Source organism: Rhagoletis pomonella, unplaced genomic scaffold (genome assembly GCF_013731165.1).
Source record: "Rhagoletis pomonella isolate Grant_MI unplaced genomic scaffold, Rhpom_1.0 Rhpom_scaffold_00003, whole genome shotgun sequence".
Lineage (NCBI taxonomy): Eukaryota > Metazoa > Arthropoda > Insecta > Diptera > Tephritidae > Rhagoletis > Rhagoletis pomonella.
In genome coordinates, this window is record NW_023458557.1 from 44,790,418 (window position 1) to 44,809,975 (window position 19,558).

Here is a 19,558-nt window from a genome sequence, read left to right on the forward strand (position 1 = left end):
TTGCGGCAAATACGTCTCGCTTCCCTCTTCAGATCCCTATAGCGGTCCCACATAGCGCGCGTTGCGCCCGATCGCAGCGTGACCCTGTAGGCGGCATCTTTTTTCTCTGCAGCTTCCTGACACTCCTCATCGTACCAGTTGTTCTTTCGGGCTCGCTGAAATCCGACTACTTCTTCGGCGGCGGTACTTAATGAGCGGGAAATGTGGTTCCACTGCTCGCATATGTCGGTTTGTTGAAGAGAGCAGGTGTGAGAGTCGAGTAGCGAAAGCGCTGGCTGTCTGTTGTGATTGCAGCTTTTCGACGTTAAGCTTTCCTTGCATATTTGGGCGCACATTTTTTGCTGCACAGAGGCGGGTGCATATCTTGGCTGCAACAAGATAGTGGTCCGAGTCGATGTTTGGGCCTCGGAGTGTGCGTACGTCTAAAACACTGGAAGCGTGCCTTCCGTCTATCACAACATGATCGATTTGGTTTCTAGTTTTTCGATCCGGAGACAGCCACGTAGCTTGATGGATCTTTTTATGCTTGAACCTAGTACTGCATACTACCATGTGTCGGGCCCCGGCGAAGTCGATCAGCCTCAATCCATTGTCGGACGCTTCGTCGTGGAGGCTTAAGTTTAGTACTCCACTCTACTTATTAAACTAAACTTATATTTGGCTATTAGTTAAGATTGTCTTTTCAAATGGAACCATTTAGTTTACACATATGTATTAATAAGGATTAATCAATCAACTACATTAAAATTTTTAAATAAAACTTTCGAGGGATATTTTTATATGTCAGCCCCCATAGCTTTTCGCTTTCCATCTTCTACTGATTCTAGTCACGACTCGGTACTCGTTTCCATAAGATCATCTGCGCACATTTTTCACTTCGCAAGAACTTCATAACTAAGGCCAATGCTATCGGATCTTTGAAAAGCATTTTTTTGAACCTCGGGTCGAGTAAAGTTGATGCAGCTAGCAAAAAAGAATGTTCGATGGATGGATTTTAGACAACTACAGAGTTCGTATTTCATGAACATACTTTTACGATTATTTTAAAATTAAACGATTAATAATCGATTAATGAAACACAAATCTACGATACAATCAAATCGTTAATTGGACAAAAATAATCGATGAATTTAATCAAATGATTAATCGTTGTCATCCCCATGAAAGGGCATACTGGGGGTCAATTCCCGTTCTGCGTTATCGTAAACTGAAGAGACAAGTAAAAACTTCACACCGAAATAAATGCGGTGTGAAAGGGTTATTTTTATCACTTCACAATAACGCAGTATGGGAATTGACCCTCTGGCCCTATTAAGTTGGCTACATTTGCTTTTATTGGTTGTTCCTATTATATGTATTGATAAACTACCTTTTATAAATAAAATATGTACATATGTATATGAATCTATATTGCATATAAAAACTCGAGTCGTTTACTAAATTTTCTGCTATTGGTGATTTTTCCGACAGGGTGTGAAGATTATTTACTTTGGAACGAATTTCCGTCATCCTCTGTCAAACTTGGTTTGGAGACAAACCGGTTTCGGCGTTGCACCATCTTTAGTGTAATTTTTCGCTCCTCGAACAACGCCGAAACCGGTTTATCTCCAAACCAAACTTGACAATGGATGACGGAAATTTTTTCCAAAGTAAATCATCGTTTACTATGCATTATTTACTTAGTTTGTTTGTGGTGACCAGTGTTGCCGCGCCGTCTCAAGAAAATGTATCACCGACCTAGCCAAAAATGTATCCAAATGTATCCAATTTTATTTCTTTACGTATCCATCTCATAATTAGTAAGAAAACCAAACATTTTAAAGAAAAAAGACATAATATAGCCCATCCTAAGGACTTGAAATACATGTATATATATTTTTATTTTTCATAAAATCAAACAATTGTAATTTAAATTTATAAATTACATTTTTTGTGCATAAGTATTTTGCAAAGTAAATATAATAAAAAGTAATTAATATATTACATTTGTACATGTAAACTCTAAAAAGTTCATGTAGAACTACTAATAAAAATACGTATAAAATGTTCAGGATTTGATTTTGAACTTGAGATATTTAAAATATACACATCAAATGTTTAGAAATGCAAAATTTTTTAAACTAAAAATACATTTTCTATTAATAAAAAGCATTAGGGGCTCACATTTGCCTCTCTTAATACCTCTTAATATGCGCAAATAAACAAAAAATTTTAAAGTGTATTTAAAGACTTCTCAGTAAAATTCATAAGAATTTCCTTAAATAAATCAAATTTAGTTTTTAAACAGTGTATTTTAACCTACATCGAGATCTTTCTTTTTAAATAACCAAATTAAAATATATAAAATGAAAGGGATTACAACAGAAAGAGTATCTATTTACTTTATATATATATTAAGATCTTGCTGAAAGCATCATTTTTAGCTAATTAAAACAATTGCACTTATACCTATTTTGGAGAGATCTGTTCATATGTTCATTGCTTCGTTCACAATAAAATGCTTTAATTTCACGCTTAAGTAGTGCTTTTTAATACATTTAGAAAACGTAATGCTTTCTACCATCTTTAATTAAAATCGATTTTTGAACGAAAAAAATTTAATGGAAACAATAAAATTTTGGCCTATTTAAAAAAGTATCCACATTTATACTGATCGGAAAAAAGAAGTATCTCGCAAAAATTCGTCTAAAAATGTATCCAATTGGATCTATTTAGATCCAAACGGCATACCTGGTGGTGACTTTTTTATACCCAAAATACGATTTCGGCAGTAGAGGGAAACGATTTTCCATCGCAAGGGTGTGGCAACACTGGTTATCCCCCTGATATGAAATGAATATATTGCGTGAATATTAATGCATTAGACAATTTATGGCTAATTTGTGCGCATTTTAGGAGAAGTGGGCATTCTGCTATTCTTCATCCCTTTAATCATGTAGTACCTCGGGGTAATACTGATTAAGCCGGGACTTATTAATTTCCAGTTAATATTCCTGTCAATATTTTAACCGTTGAATACATATGATTTCATAAAATATGCTCCTATAATAAAAATTAATAACAATGGTAATGAACGGTTATAGATTTATTTTTAATTTTTAGTATATTTTTCTAGTCATTAATACTTTTATGTGCATAAAAAAGACTGGTGGCACAGTTGAAAGTGAAATTTTCTACGTTCACCGCGGAAATAGACAAAAGTAATATCAGAAAGGTCGATTCGACATACATATAGTGATTATCATAACTTTACGACACTCACATAAGAAATTATTTCTTTATAATAATATGGTATGTTTTTTAACAAAAACCTTATAACTCCAAGTTTCAATCTTGGTGCAAAATTTAAATATAAATCAACAAACTGTCGTAAAAATTTCGAGCTTTTTTAGAAATATTTTAGGGAGGCAGTTTTGTAGCCCATTCAATTTTAATATAGCAAAGTGCAAGTTTATAGCAGTTTGGAATTACTATTGATTTTTGGGAATTTTTTGTTGAAGGTGTTGCTCCATTTATCCATTTAAAAAAAAATCGTCAAAATCCTTCGTATGAAAGAAAATGACTGACACCGTCAACAAAAAAAAAATTCCAAAAATCAACCGTAACCAGTTACTTTAAACTAATAAAGTATTATAGTCAAATTGAACTGCATTTTCAAAATATTTCTAAAAAATTTAAAGCAAAAGTTCGAAATTTTACTAAAGTTTGTTGATTGCTTTCAAGTGTTGCATAAATACCCAAACTTGGATTTATATGGTTGTTGTTAAGTAATATACATACCACATTTTTGTAAACAAATAATTAAAATTGAAAAAATATTAAGACAAATAGTCAAATCTTGTCAATATGTGAGTGTCGTAAAGTTATGGAAAGGACTATACATTCATAGCAGTTTTTCCAATATTTGAGAAGCTCCAGCAAAGAAACAAAAGGTGATAGAACCTTTCACTTAGGCTTAAGTTAAAGCTAAAACTCTGGACTACTTCCCCTGAAAATACCATCCCTAAGTGGAAGGCTCTATCACCTTTTGTTTAATTGCGGTAGGTAAGTCAAGATGCTGGGATTTTATTTTCAGGGATAGAAATCGAGAATTCTGCTTTAATTTAGGCCTATCACCTTTTGTTTATTTGCCAGAGCTTCTGAAATATTGCAAAACGCGATTGATTAACACTTTTACATGGTTTTTTTTTCAAAATCTGGATCTGATGGAAACTTTATACATACGGATTCGTAATCAGCACAAAAATGTCTATCACAAACAGCTTTAACATTTTCCGCACCAAAATTGTTTTCCATTTTCGTTGGCCGGTGTAATACATACATATATTCCCGCACAAATGTTTGCTCGTCTAGATGAGCGCTTATTCTGTTCCGGTCTCCATAGAGTGTAGAGCAAAAATGCGCGCGACGCTGCTGTGCACCTAAGTCCCAAACGTAATTTCCCGAATTCATCGAACTGCGTGAGTGTGAAAAATAACAATTTAGATAAACACTGCGTCGCCATAGGTCGCGCCAGTCAGCCAACCTATGGAGCAGCCAGCAGAGCTTCGCGCTAGACTTCGTTGAGCTTGGCACCATGCGTCTGCTAACCCGCCAAAGCAGCAGAGTGTTGACATTGTGCTAGCTTGACTTACGTGCGACATGTATTCTAAACTTCCCCTCCTCTGCTCTGTGGATAAGTCGGTTTTGCTAGCGCCATCGATTCGCAGCGTCTGTGGTATTAAAGAAGGCCGTTTGGCTACATGGCCGCTTGTGTGTGGGTGCATGTATGTATGTGTGTTAATGCTGGCACTGTCAGTAGTTGATGTGACACAAAAATCATATTAATATAAATTAACGATGTGGAAAATTTAGTTTAGTAGTGAAAATGGCAGCGGAGGAATATGCTGTGTGATGCACCATAGCCTTGAATGACCTGAAAGGTGGCGGCAAGTCGAAGTGTATTGAAATGCCAATGCGGGCAACAGAATTGATGTGCACCGATGTGTACTGATGTTGTGGTGCTAGCGATAGCAGTGAAAGTTAACACATGACGGGCAGCAAAAGTGCAAAGGATAGCACGCCCGATAAACATTAGTCAGTCTAAATACGGTAAATCTTTGGTATGAAAAATCGTTGGCGCCCGCTTTCGAATTGATTCGAATGGTACTGAAACGTAATATTTATGTACAACAAACAACATTCAAATTCAAATACAAAAAACAGAAATACAATCGTTATTTACTTAGTCTTCGTAAGTTCGGTTTATCTTACTTAATTTCAATGTTGTGTCCTATATATCGTTAATATAGTATGGAAAGGGCGTATCTCACATCGTCGGTGTAATGCAAAAAACCCATAACTAACTAAAATTCCCACTGGGAAAATAGGTAAGCACCTTACGAGGTAAGCCATGTTTTCTTTCAGTTTTTAGTACCAAAATTGTCATCATGGCCAATGTCATCTACTAGTAAAGCGCAAACTGAACACCTCCGACGCCACATTACGTTGTCAGTTGCAAAACAACGTGCAGCCGAAGTTATTTCCAAGCACCGAACTACTCCGAGCGACTGCTCTGCATTACACGTAACTTACTTTATAAAGCGGCTCAGAAGTATATCTGATACCAAATGTACATTCTAAATTGCTACTTACATAAGGCGGCCACGTCTTTGTTAAAGTAAGGGAGATTCGTCAGTGAAGTGGTAAGGACCGCCGGGTGAAGTATAAGTTGCTGGTAAGGTATTAAGGCTTACCTATTTTCCCAGTGGGTTTGTTATTGCATAGAACGATGTAGAGACTTATAATTCGATGAAAAGCATCACAATCAATCACAAAGGGAATTTTGGATTTTTTGTTAGTTACTGCTTTTTGTATTTCAGCGGCTATGGGAGTTACGCCCTTTCCATACTACATATACTAACGATATGCATGGACTAGGGATGTTGCGAATGTGGAATTTTAGACATCCGCGGATGTTTTTTTTTTAGTACTTGAATTTAAAAATTGGAAAATTGTATTTAATAAAAAGTTTTTAAAGGGTCGTAAATGAAACCGCTAAATAGCTACTCGCTCTAGGCGACACACTTGAAAAACTTGAAACTTGACAAAATTGTAAAACCTTTTCGATTGACGCCACCAGTCAAGAGGACTTTCAGTTATATTTATTTTTTTTACAATACACTACAATAATTCCTTTTTGAGAATTGCATCGGGGCTGCAAATGTCGTATGCATCCTCTTGACTTTCATTTTCACAATCTAGCATTATGGCAAGATCATTGTTTGAACACCGTTTTCCAAAGAATTCTTCATTCTCATTCTTTTGGTGGTTTCTGAATTTGGAGAACATTTAACGTCAACAGCGTTTTTCGATTTTAGTTTTTGTAATTCATTTTTAATCCTTTCTTTTGTGCACTTGCACAATATTCCAGGTACCGAAAATAACAGTTATCTTTTTTACGAGTTAAACTTGGCCAAATATTTTTATTCCGATATCAAAGTCCTTTCCGGATAATAAACAAAATTAAACAAATTTGGTATCATATGGAGAGGACTGAAATAGCTTTCAAACAGAAATAACGAACGAAGGTTACCGTCTCTATTTATATTTTTATACCCGAGCGCACTTGTGCACAAGGGTATTATAAATTTACTAACATAACGGTTGTTTGTAACAGCCAAAACGAATCTAGATAGATATAGACAAATGTATACATATATTATCAGAATGAAAAGAGAAGTCGATAAGTCATGTCTGTCTGTCCGTCCGTCCGTGTACACGATAACTCGAGAAAAAATTGAGATATCTCAACGAAATTTGGTATGTAGATTTCCCTTTACCAAAGGTAGGTTGGTATTGAAAATGGGCGAATTTGGACCGTAACCACACCCACTTCCCATATAACGGTAGTTTTCAGAAATACGAAGACTCCGATATTTTAGTAAATACTGGAGCTTATTCACTGAAAATTGATACTTACAACGATTTTTAGACGGAAAATGAGAATATTAAAATTTTTTGGAGAATGGGCGTAGCCACGCCCACTTATGATTACATGTGTATATCCTGGTAAGCGCTCCACCAATTTCTCCCAAACTTGGCACAGTTGTTAGCCTTGGGGCAACATACCAAACGCCTGAAAACTTTTAAAATTGGAAAATAACCATGCCCACATCCCATATAACGGTAATTTAGAGAAATACGAAATCTTCGATAAATCAGTAAATACAGAAAAAATACGCTTATAATAAAATTTTGGAAAATGGGCGTGACCCTGCCCACTTATGACCATATATCTGTAGATATCTCGGTAACCGTACTATCAATTTGTACCAAACTCCGTACGATTATTGTGCTTGCCACATAAAGGCAAAACGTTGAAAACTATTAAAATCGGACTAAAATTACTCCCACTTTTCATATAACGGTAAATTTCAGAAATTCTTGAAATTTCGATATTTCGAAATATAAGGACGCTAATTTACTCAGAATTGATACTAACAGAAATCCCTTGAAAAAAGTTACACTATTATAGAATTTTGGAAAGTGGGCCCACATATAACTATATAAATTTAAATATAACTGAACATACTATCGAAATTGTTAGAAATAGGGTTAAAACCACTCTTCTTACCATGTAACGGCAGTTTTCAGAAAGGTGAAAAACTATGTTTAATACTTGCGCCGGGTATTTTAAGTTCGGCTCCACCCGAACTTAGACTTTTTACTTGTTTTAGTATCATTTAATACTAAAGAAATTCATATACCTGAGCCAAGGTTTGTTCTATGGTAGTTAATTAACATTTTTGATGGCGATATTTTTCAATAGGTGGCTTTGCTCGTTTAGACATTTCAGTTTTAAAGCTATTTAAGTCCTCTTTCATTTGATACCAAACTTGTCTAATTTTGATAAGCGGTTTGTTTGTTTATTATCCGGAAGGACTTTTATTTCGGAATAAAAAATATTTGGCCAAGTGTAACTCGTAAAAAAGATAAATGTTATTGTCAGTCCCTTCAATATTCGCATTCGCAAGAGATCCGCATTGATTATTGCGAATGTAAATGTTAAAAATAATGCGGAAGCTCCGCGGTTGCGAATGCGAATATTCGCAACAACCCTGGTATGGACACATGCCCGCTACCTGTTCTTTTATGTTGCGCAACGATTACCAGTAGCTCACTAGAACCAAGGGGGGGCAAGGGGTTTTTTTTGGTCTCACCGATGAAAAATCCATTCTCCACGACGAAACATCCAATAACTTGCGGAGTGGAAACACCCAAAATTCACTAAGAAAGTTAGGTGATTTACGATGGGTTTCAATACCCGGGCAAGTTCCTGTAAAAAAAATCGCCGACCTAGTGACCGACGTGCAGAGCATGATAAAATTATGGAGAGAACACGGTGAGGAGTTGATAAGTTGCATACATCAACTCTAATGCTTAATATGGTAGGATAAACGTTTTCCTGATTACTAGAATTTAAGTGGAAATATTTTTTCAACATATATCCTGAATAACATACTAAAATAGTATGTACTGAAGTAGACAAAGCACAAAATAAATGTTCAGAAGATGGATTTCAGAATAAATAAAATTCTTAAAATTTTGGAAAATATAAAAATGTCTAAAATCTCAATCATTTTGTGTAGTTCAAAATATTCTCATTTTACCAAAATTTTTAGAATCTCCCAGATTTCGATGGTTTTTAAAATTTTGGAAATTATCCTGAAAATAAGAAATCTTAAGATATTTAATAATTTCGTAAGATTCAAAATTTTTAAATTTTTGTTATTTTCTAAACCTGCGAAAATATTGACTTTCAACTATGTAAAATAGTACAAATTCGAAAATACAACAAAAAAAGTAAAAATTGAAAATTAAGTAATTTGAAAATTTTGAAAATTCAGTGAATTCGAGGAACTGATAGGCATTTTTCACCCGTGTGTTATAATTATATGATACAAATATAAGAAAATATAAGAAAATCGCCGTCACGTGTGTTCACAGGGCGGCTTAATTCTTTTTTTCTACAAAAATGTATAATATTGTTTTAAAACAGGTACTCGTTCCAAAGGGGCTTAATGATAAAAATATCAGTTTTAAATTCAATCTCTTAAAAGAAATTGGTTAAGTCCAATACCCAGAAAAAAGTTGATTTTGCCGTATAGTGTTATCGATATCGACAAAACCACTTATTAAACGTCGGCTTAATTATATAAGTTAAGAATAAGCTGCTTTTTTTGCGCGATGACGCGACGAAATTTTGGAAAATTAAAATATTAGGATTGTGCTAAAAAATCTGATGCCGTAGATACGAAATAATATAAAATTATAGTTTAAAAAACTAAAACCTCGCTATTATAATTTCCATTCGTACTGTCATCAGGTATGTATGTATTTAACTTGAGAATAGAAATCGCTGCTAATCGCTAAAAGGGAGGTAAAAAAGGATTGTCAAACTATATAACTATATTGAAAAGCCTGTATTTATTTACAGCTGTTTTGCACAACAAATCTCGGCATGAATCCAAACTACTCGTATTAATTTAAATAATATTTCAACTTGTATGTTTGAAACTGAATTTCAATATTTAAGTTGTTGTTGTTTTGTGATTTAGGCAACAATTGCAAAAACACAACTTTGGTCTTATTTGTTGAGATATGTACATATGTACTTTTTAATGAATATGAGTGAAAATCTCTCAAGTGGGCCACCCAAAATTGGATGGTCAAGATTTTTTCGAACAAATCACTTTATTCGGTTTACAACCATAAAAAAGATATTATTTGAACAATTTTTCAAAATTCGAATTTTTACAAGATTTATTGTTATTAACTTTTTTTTTTGATGAATTCAGTAATTATTTATTATCCACTGATTCATAGCATGTATCTTGCTGATTTTTCCAGGATAATAGTTAATTAGGAACGCTTTAGCCTGATTGTTTCAATTTTTCAAATAATCATTATTTCATTATTTCATTATTTTGTATACAATTTTTAATTTTTTTTTTAAATTTCATAAACAAATGGAAATACAATTTATTACTTCTCGATCAGATTTTTTAATCGTTTACATTGAATATCAATCCTTATTCTATAATACATTATTTAAAAGAAAAAAATTCTTTCGCTCCTGCCACGGGTGCTTTTGCTACCATGACGCGAGCCGCACGGACTCGCAGCAAGCGTGGTGCAACCAGAGAACGCAAAAAATGTAAATTTGGATATAAACATAAGCATAGATTATTTAGTACACAATTTTTTAAAGTTGTATACATAAATATGTACATACATAACATGCATATTTATATATGTACGTATGTATGTATTTATGCATGTATTTTGTCTTTACAGTGAAAAATAAATAAAGCGGATAGATAGTAAGTATAATCGTTTGTGCCGCAGAAACAAAAAACAACTAAGCACTTTTTAACACCCCCAAAATAGTTTGCTACTTGCAGCAGTTATGCTGTATACCTGAACGAAATATAATCCTTGGTGAAAAAGTGTATTTATGGATTGTTGTTCAAGGACATATGTACATATGTATGTATGCATGTATATGTATATGTAGATATTGGAAAATTTTCGTAAACAAAGAATAAGGCCGGTCCACATAGCTATAACTTTGGCGATGAAAGTATGCTTTCTACAATGAAGCTTGGCAGAGAATGCTTTGGGCACTAAATTAACATATTAACGACAGATAAATTAATATTTCATATCAGTAATTGCATGAAAAATGATATTTCTTGCCCTCATTTGATTAAAAGGCAAAAATATTTCACATAATTTTATTTATTTGCAACAGCTGACGACCGACGCACGCGATCTTTCCGCTTTCTGTGGGCGTTAGCGTTGCCAAATTTTGGCTATGTGCACGGCTGCATTGAAACTCAACACCAAAGCTTATCTTTATTTATTTTTCTTTATTTATATTTCTTTATTTATTCTTCTCTGTAAAGACAAAATACATGCATAAATACATAAATACGAACATATAAAAATATGCATGTTATGTAAGTACATATTTATGTATACAACTTTAAAAAATTGTGTTCTAAATAATCTATGCTTATGTTTATCAATAAATTTTACTGTTTTTGCCTTCTCTTGTTGCATCAGGCTCGCTGCGAGTCCGCGCGGCACGCTTCATGAAGGCAAAAGCACCCGTGGCAGGAGCGAAAAAAAAATAATAACTAGCGACTCCGTCCAAGTTTCCGTGTTTTTTTATACCCGAGCGTACTTGTGCACAAGGGTATTATAACTTTCTTCACATAACGGTTGTTTGTAACAGGCAAAACGAATCGAGATAGATATAGACAAATGTATACATAAATGATCAGAATGAAAAGAGAAAAAGATTAAGCGGTGACTGCCTGTCCGTCCGCCCGTCCGTCTGTCCGTCTGTGCACACGATAATTCGAGTAAAAATTGAGGTATCTTAACGAAACTTTGTACGTGCATTTCTTTCGGGCGTAGGACGGATGGTATTGAAAATGGGCAAAATCGGACAATAACCACGCCTACCTCCCATATAACGGTAATTTTCAGAAATACGGAAACTGCGATATTTTAGTAACTACTGAAGATTATTCACTCAAAATTGATATTTACAATAATTTTAGACGAAAAATAAGAATATTATAAATTTTTGGAAAATGGGCGTAGCCACATGTTTATATCTTGGTAACCACTGAACCAATTCTTCCAAACTTGGCACAGTTCTTAGCCTTGCTACAGCATACCAAATGGCCGAAAATTTTTAAAATCGGACAATAACCACGTCCACATCCCATATAACGGTAATTTGGAGAAATACGAAATCTTCGATAAAACAGTAAATATTAAAGCTAATTTATTAAAACTTGATGCTTTCAAGAATTCTTTACCAAGAAATACGTTTTGGTTTAATTTTTGAAAATGGGCGTGCGCACCGCTCACTTATAGATCACATATATGTATCTCGGTATCCGTTCTACCAATTTGTACCAAACTTAGTATGGTTATTGTGCTTGCTACATAAAAGCAAAACGTTGAAAATTATTAAAATCGGACTTAAATTGAGGCCGCTTTTCATATAACGGTAAATTTCATAAATGCTTGAAACTTAAATATTTCGAAATTTAAGGACGCTAATTTACTCAAAATTGATACACCCCGGTTTACCATGTAGCGGAGTTTCGGAAAGGTTTTGCGCCGGATATTTAATGTTTGGCTCCGCCCGAACTCAGACTTTCTTACTTGTTTCTTTTAAATAATCTATTATAGAATAAGGATTGATATTCAATGTAAACGATTAAAAAATCTGATCGAGAAGTAATAAATTGTATTTCCATTTGTTTATAAAATTAAAAAAAAAAATTAAAAATTGTATACAAAATAATGATTATTTGAAAAATTGAAACAATCAGGCTAAAGCGTTCCTAATTAACTACTATCCTGGAAAAAATCAGCAAGATACATGCTATGAATCAGTGGATAATAAATAATTACTGAATTTATAAAAAAAAAAGTTAATAACAATAACTCTTGTAAAAATTCGAATTTTGCAAAATTGTTCAAATTATATTTTTTTTATGGTTGTAAACCGAATAATGTGATTTGTTCGAAAAAATTTTGACCATCCAATTTTGGGTGGCCCACTTGAGAGATTTTCACTCTATAAATTTTTTGGATTTTAATAAACTAGGACTGAGTATTTCACGTTAAAGTAAAACGATGTTAACTTAAATTTAATTTTAGCAATTAATTAATTTCATTATACCCGCAAACTTGTTATCCGCGATTATCCGATAAAGTTTGTATTTCAGTTTATTTCCCACTCCTCTTACATTTTAAACAACACAACCTTAGCTGCTGGAAAGTGCTGATTTTGATGAAATTATCTGTTTTCAGTCCTACTAAGAATTTTATTTTCTTCGAGTAATTCATTTGCATTTGACCTCGACCGAGACACATTTTTGTATTTTCGCTTTTAAATAGAGAAATTCATTACTTTTCCAATGGTTTCCTCATTTTTGTAAAAAGAGCCAGAAATATTGAACTTATAACGGAATTTTGTGGACCCAATTTGACTTTTTTATCGATATTTGCCACGCAATAGGGAAATTCTACATATACATTTTGGGCATTTTAACCTTTGTAGTTAGTTAAATATTTCAGCTTTTGCCTTTTTATTAAAAACTATCAGACCCGGCGAACTTCGTCCCGCCCAAAATAAATTTTTTGTACACGGTCAAAAATTTGGGTTTAATTTTTAAACCGCGTTGGACTACTGCCTTTTTTAATCTTTTATAGTCTACTTTTTAAACCAGTCAATAGTTTTAAGCAATTTTTAATATATTGTGGTTTAAATTTTAGTCCAAAAAGTTCGTGGTTTAAAAATCAAACCAAAATGTTTTAATTCTAGTTTCTAGGTTTCATATATAGAAAATTTGGTTTAAAATCTAAACCGAAATAGAAAATATTTGCACACAGCGAAATGTGTTGTTGATTCAAACTCAACATATTAAAGCACATTTACGTGTGTGGCTGTAGCTGAGTGTGCAAATCTGCTTGATACAATTGGTTGCTACTAAGGCTGTCCGGATTCAATCCCCATCAGACGGAGCATGAAATTTTATTTTTATTTTTTATTCTTAATTATGAAAATGTTTGGGTTTAAAATTTAAACCGAACTGTTTAAATTCTAAGCCCAACATGTGTGCCCTCTTTTGTTTTAATTTAGAAGGTTTGTATTTGAAACTGAATTTATGTAGTTTGGTCATATATGTAGTCCACAAAGTTTAAAATTAAAACCGAAATTTTTAACCGTGTATTGAAACATTTTGGTCCAACATTTTCACCAAGAGTTCACGTCCATGATTTTTAGTGACGCATTTGTCTTCTAATATTACGGTTTGGTGGTTGTTAGAAGGCATATTTGCCGTCTTAAAAAACTTAGCAAAACTGTACATGCATACAAAGATACGTAATAGTTTCAGTGCGTCCCCTTTTCAAATAACCCCAATTTTCTCTAAGAGCATGGAATTGATTTTATATATCTCTATACCATTTTCGAGTAATTTACCATGGGAGGTGCCACGTCCCCTTTTCCAATAGCCCCAACTTTTCTTCATAACCAGTCGCGTTTTATATATCTTGTACATACCAAGTTCCAGTACTCTTCCATGAACACATTCAGAGATATGCAGTATGAAAAATTCCATGTGTATGGGAAGTGCCACGCCTCCTTTTCCGATAACCACAATTTATCTCCATGAGTATGCGATTGCTTTCATATATCTCCATACCAACTTCTAGACCTCTTCCATGAACATTTTCCGGGATATGCAGTATGAAAAATTCGGTTTGTATGGGAGGTGCCACGCCCCCTGCACCTAGCGGTATGAAATATACTTTACATCCGATTCTCATACCTACCATATATAACACAACAAATTTCATAAAGATCGGTCGAGCCGTTTAGGAACAGTTCGATTTTTATATGTATATTAGATAAGCACGATGCGAGAAGCATAGAAAAAATTTCGATGAAAAAAAATATTTTTTCTCGGGTTCACAACTATCCTATCTTTTAAGTTGGAACCAACAATACACAGCCACAAAATTTCATTGAAATCGGTTAAGCGGTATCGGAGATTAGCGTAAACGAACACAGTGACACGGGATATTTATATATCAAGATACCCTACTATAAGCACCTACCATAGATACGTTTGCGTACCAAATTTCAATTTCATTTCACTTATGGTTTTGAAATTATAGCTGATAAAATCCACGCCTATGGGATGTGCCACGCCCCCTTTTACAAACCCATTTATATATAAGGACCTAGCATTGATATATCTGCATACTAAATTTCAAGTTCGTGGGACTTATAGTTCCGAAGTTATTGCTGATAAAAAATTCCATGCCTATAGGACAGAGCTGTGTAATGATTGAATCAATTGAGTGTGCATTCTCATTTTTTTCGTTTCAAAAATGTGATTGTTTGATTTAAAAAATTTAACAACCACTCTTGAGATTGGTTACAAATTGTAAACACAAAATATGTAGTGTGTTATGGAATGGTTGACACCCATTCACATAGAGAATGTGAATGCAAAAAAAAAAACTCAATCATGTATGATTGGACGTTTATGGGAATGCAATCTGTCATTATCATTCAGTACTAATACTATTTGTTGTATCAGGGTTGAAATTTTTGTACTCAAAATGTGAAACCAGAAGATTGCCATCTCCCTTAAAATAAGTAAACAAATAAATATTTGGTGCTAAAATATTTTTCTAAGTGTTTGGTCGAACTTCTGCTCAAACTTGAGGCATGAGTTCTGATTTTATAAGAAGAGTTTTCAAGGCAGAAATATACTCGAAGGTTTGCCATTGCGTGCCGAAGGACGACTGCTATTTTGGGTTATGATCTGACCAGGTATTTAACCATGGTCCTATGGAGTAAAAGTACGCACATGTAATCACTCTGCTACGGCGGCCGCCGTAAGTACATGCTATACATATCGTCGTTTCAAAGTATAAAACCGCGTATCAAGAAAATGCAAAACCGCGTAATTGCATAAATTATTTTCTAGAGAGTAAAGTCACCCATATTTCAAAATGGTTATCTTTTTTATAAAGCAAACGTATTTCTGGCTAGTATATTTCAGGACGAATGAATAAGAATTGAGCCAAGAGATTAGATTATTTATTCTTAAAATGCATGAAAACTATAGTATGCTTGCAAACAATTAATAACATTTTCTGATAAACAGTTTTACAAATGTATTTGCACTTCAAATTTGTATTTTAATAAAGTATTAATTAAATAAATTATTATTGTAAATTATTATTTTAATAAATAGATATAAAGATATTTATACTTGGCAACTCTTGGACTTTTCTTCATTTGTAACAAATGACAGATGTAAACAAAATAAAAAAATAATTGTATTTTTACAAATTTAAAGCGAACGGGCGTTCTTTACAAAAAAATGTAGTTAGGGATCGAATTGCGCATATTTTTTTTACAATATCAAGTGCCCACAAGAAGTGTTAAACCACTAAATAGCTTAAAAAACGCTTTCAAAAATTCGAAACGAGAGTGAAGTGCAGTGTTCAATTGTGATCGAAATTGCAGGCAAAATTTGTGCGTGTGTAATTAATGTTTTACTTATTTGAAGAAATGTTGCCCGTTGTTATTAAAAATAAGCAAACCAAGACCCCCGCTTTCCACTGGTGGTTACATAATACTTGAATAGCTCCTTAATTAACATGTGTTTGTTTTGAGCACGCACGGCCAGTTAAACAGGCATGTCTGAATCGATTTCCTTCATCATTCTTAGCAATTTGATATGCATTTTTATTGTTATGTGTTGCAAACAGACATTTTAGGAACTAAATAAGTTCTAAAATCTCTGTACACAAGCGCACTTATTTTTAACAGTTTCCAGTTTATGTAATATTAATCAAAACAGCTTTTATTTATTTTATGTATTATGTGATTTCTGGAAGCGTCGAATACAAAAAAGGGCTGTGACTGGGTTTATGTAATTTGAAATTGTATTGATGATTACTAATAATAATAGAAAAGCGCTTACATATCGACACAACTAAAAATTTCATATATTTCAGTAGAGCCAATTAAAGATTTTTTGTTTCGTAATTTAGCAATATGTCTTGGAACGTAATTATTCCGGATTATATGCAGTCATACTGTAAGCTTTCAAATTATGTATTTTTCTAAACCTGAAATTTTGAATTGGGCCGTTATTGCAGAGGACCATCGACATATGTTAGTGTTTGGCCGAGCTACTCATCCGATTGTGGCATGCGCCTTGATGTTGTCGCACAAAGGGGAGGGACCTACAGTTTTACGCCGACTCCTGCCGGGGGCCGACCACTATTACAAAAAACATTTTCTTTTTTTTTTGTTGGCCGGAACTGGGCTCGGACGCTCACCCTGCGGAATGGTAGTGCGCACTTCTAAACACTACACCACAGCGATCGCTTAATTAATTTTAATCATTAATCGCGATTAACCATTTATTCGTTAATTTTTAGTCATTCATAGACTTACATTTTGTCGACAATACTCGCATAAGATAGTCGCAAATTTTCACAAAAGAGAAAAGTGATTTTCTTCAAAACTTTTGAATGACGTCTTGACTGAACTTACTAATTCGGAATTTCTACTATTACTTATAGAGTAGGCTATTCATAAAGTCTGGGTAATGAAATAAAAATTTTTCTATTATAAGATCCATAAATATAAGGAGACTTTTATTGTTTAATTTATTTTTTGCACATAAACTTGTATCTTGAACTTCTTTTTCCAAAAAGTGAGGATGTCAAAATTTCAATAGATATCGGATGTACGGTAATTTTCCAAAGAGATCTCCTAATAGATAAGTTCATGAAAATTATTCCAAACGAAAACTTAAAATTGATAAAAAAATAATAACTAATTTATATTAGAGGTTTGAAGTTTATCCCACTGTAAGTATGAAATCTTCAGCTATGTGTTTCCATTGTCACTTTTTCGTAGCCATATCAACAGCCTGACAATTAAGAAGATTGTGACATTTCATGCTACCATACGCAATATCTTAAATCCTCAAATTTTATTATTAACCTTTTGTTTGTTAAAAACATTTTCTTCTTAGATTCGAAACTTGATCAAGCAAAATTGCCTTTGTTTTTGACTAAGAGATGCTCAATAAGCTCAGAATTGTAGTTCTCATTTGCATACATAACAATAAATTGTTAATTTTTGTTTCACACCAACTCCAATATTGAATAGTAAAATATATTTTAATCTTACCCAAATAAACAACGATTTAGTTCAATGGTCAATCACATATAGAGTATAGGGTGGTACTGTGTTAAAGTTTTAAAGTTTTTAAACGTAAAATGACGGCTAATACCTTTTTAAGCGTTTTGTAATTTAACCAAAACTCATTGGCATCTACTCAAGCAAGGAATTATTTACTTTCCAACATGCATTAGCAGAGTACACTTCTCTTTTGTTTACAATTTGGTTGTCAAACACACTACATCGGATCTTTTGACACATTTACCAGAATGTACCACCAGGTAGCTTCTGACAAAGAGATGACCTTACTTACTCTCTTATTTGTCCTCTCAGTTGCCAGAAAACCAAGTACGATTTCCGGTAAAATCTGGAAATTCTGGTAAAAAATGGTAATTTCGGACTCATGCGGGTTCACAACTAAATAATATTGGGAATACTTTTGAGATGTTTGAAGAGGGTTGCGACCTGTTTGAAACTAAATTTAATTATAGTAATCATATTTTGACCTTGACACTTTTGCTAAGTTTTGGCAGAGCTTCTCCTCCGATTTGTAGCGTGCGCCTTTGCTGTTTTTTTTTTTATTAAAGACACTAAGATTTTTAAAATATTTTCACTAAAATTTTATCAACCTAAATGTAAAGCTTATGCCAAGTAGTTATCTAATTTAATGTAAATTTTAAACATTTTCAAGATAAAACATGAATTATATTTAAAACGTAAATGTTAATACAACTGTTTTATATATAATCCCAAACATATGATATAAAATCCCCTCTACCAAAAAACTTAAATTGGGTAACGCCGGTTTGAATTTTTACAATTGAGCAATTGTCAAAAATCTTCCTTTTTATCAAAAAGTTATTTACCAGGGTGTCTTTGAACTAATGATTGGTACTGAGTTAAAGAATGCACACACATAAAAGATTGCAGCCTTTTCAATACTCATTCAGTGTTAAACCTTTTTTTGATTGGGCATTGGTTTTTTCAATCTTGCTATGAATATGTTGATGTGTTAATTCATAACTGCTTTGAGAGAATGGAAAATTCAAAAATTTTAAACCTCAATCCTAAGCGAAGAATAAGTAATGAAAACTGGATAAAAAAAAATTGTTGATTTAAAATTGAAAATGATTTCACACTTACACAGCTCTGCTATAGGATGTGCCATGCACTCTTTTCCAAACTCATTTATATATACCCTAATATAAGTACCTACCATTAAAATGGCTGCGTACGAAATTTCAAGTTCAAGCGACTTATAGCTCCGGAGTTACAACTGATAAAACATTCCAGGTCCATGGGACGTGCCTAGGGTGGCCAGATATTATAGGGACATAATCAATACAGTTGGGATCAAAAATCAGTACAGAGCCACAAAAATCAGCTCAGTTTTAAGCGAGTTTTTTTTATTAACAATATAACAACCAAATAACAGCGCATTAATTAGAAAAAATAACTAATAGACTTTTAAATACGTATAGTATTATCAATACAAAAATTCATTACTTTAAAACAAATCAATGGTATTACGTATGTACATATGTACAGCTGTACTCAGGAAAATAGTAGTAAAATGTATTGACAGGTTTTGAAATTTTTTTCTTTCCTTACTTAATTAAATTTTTTTATAAAAATATAGTTAATTCTATAACAAAAGACATGTTAGTTGAAGTCTCCAACTTTCTAGAAAATTTATAAGAATTGAGAAAATAAAAAAAATTTGTAGCCCATTCAGTTTCAGTAGAAGACGAGCTCGAGTCAGAA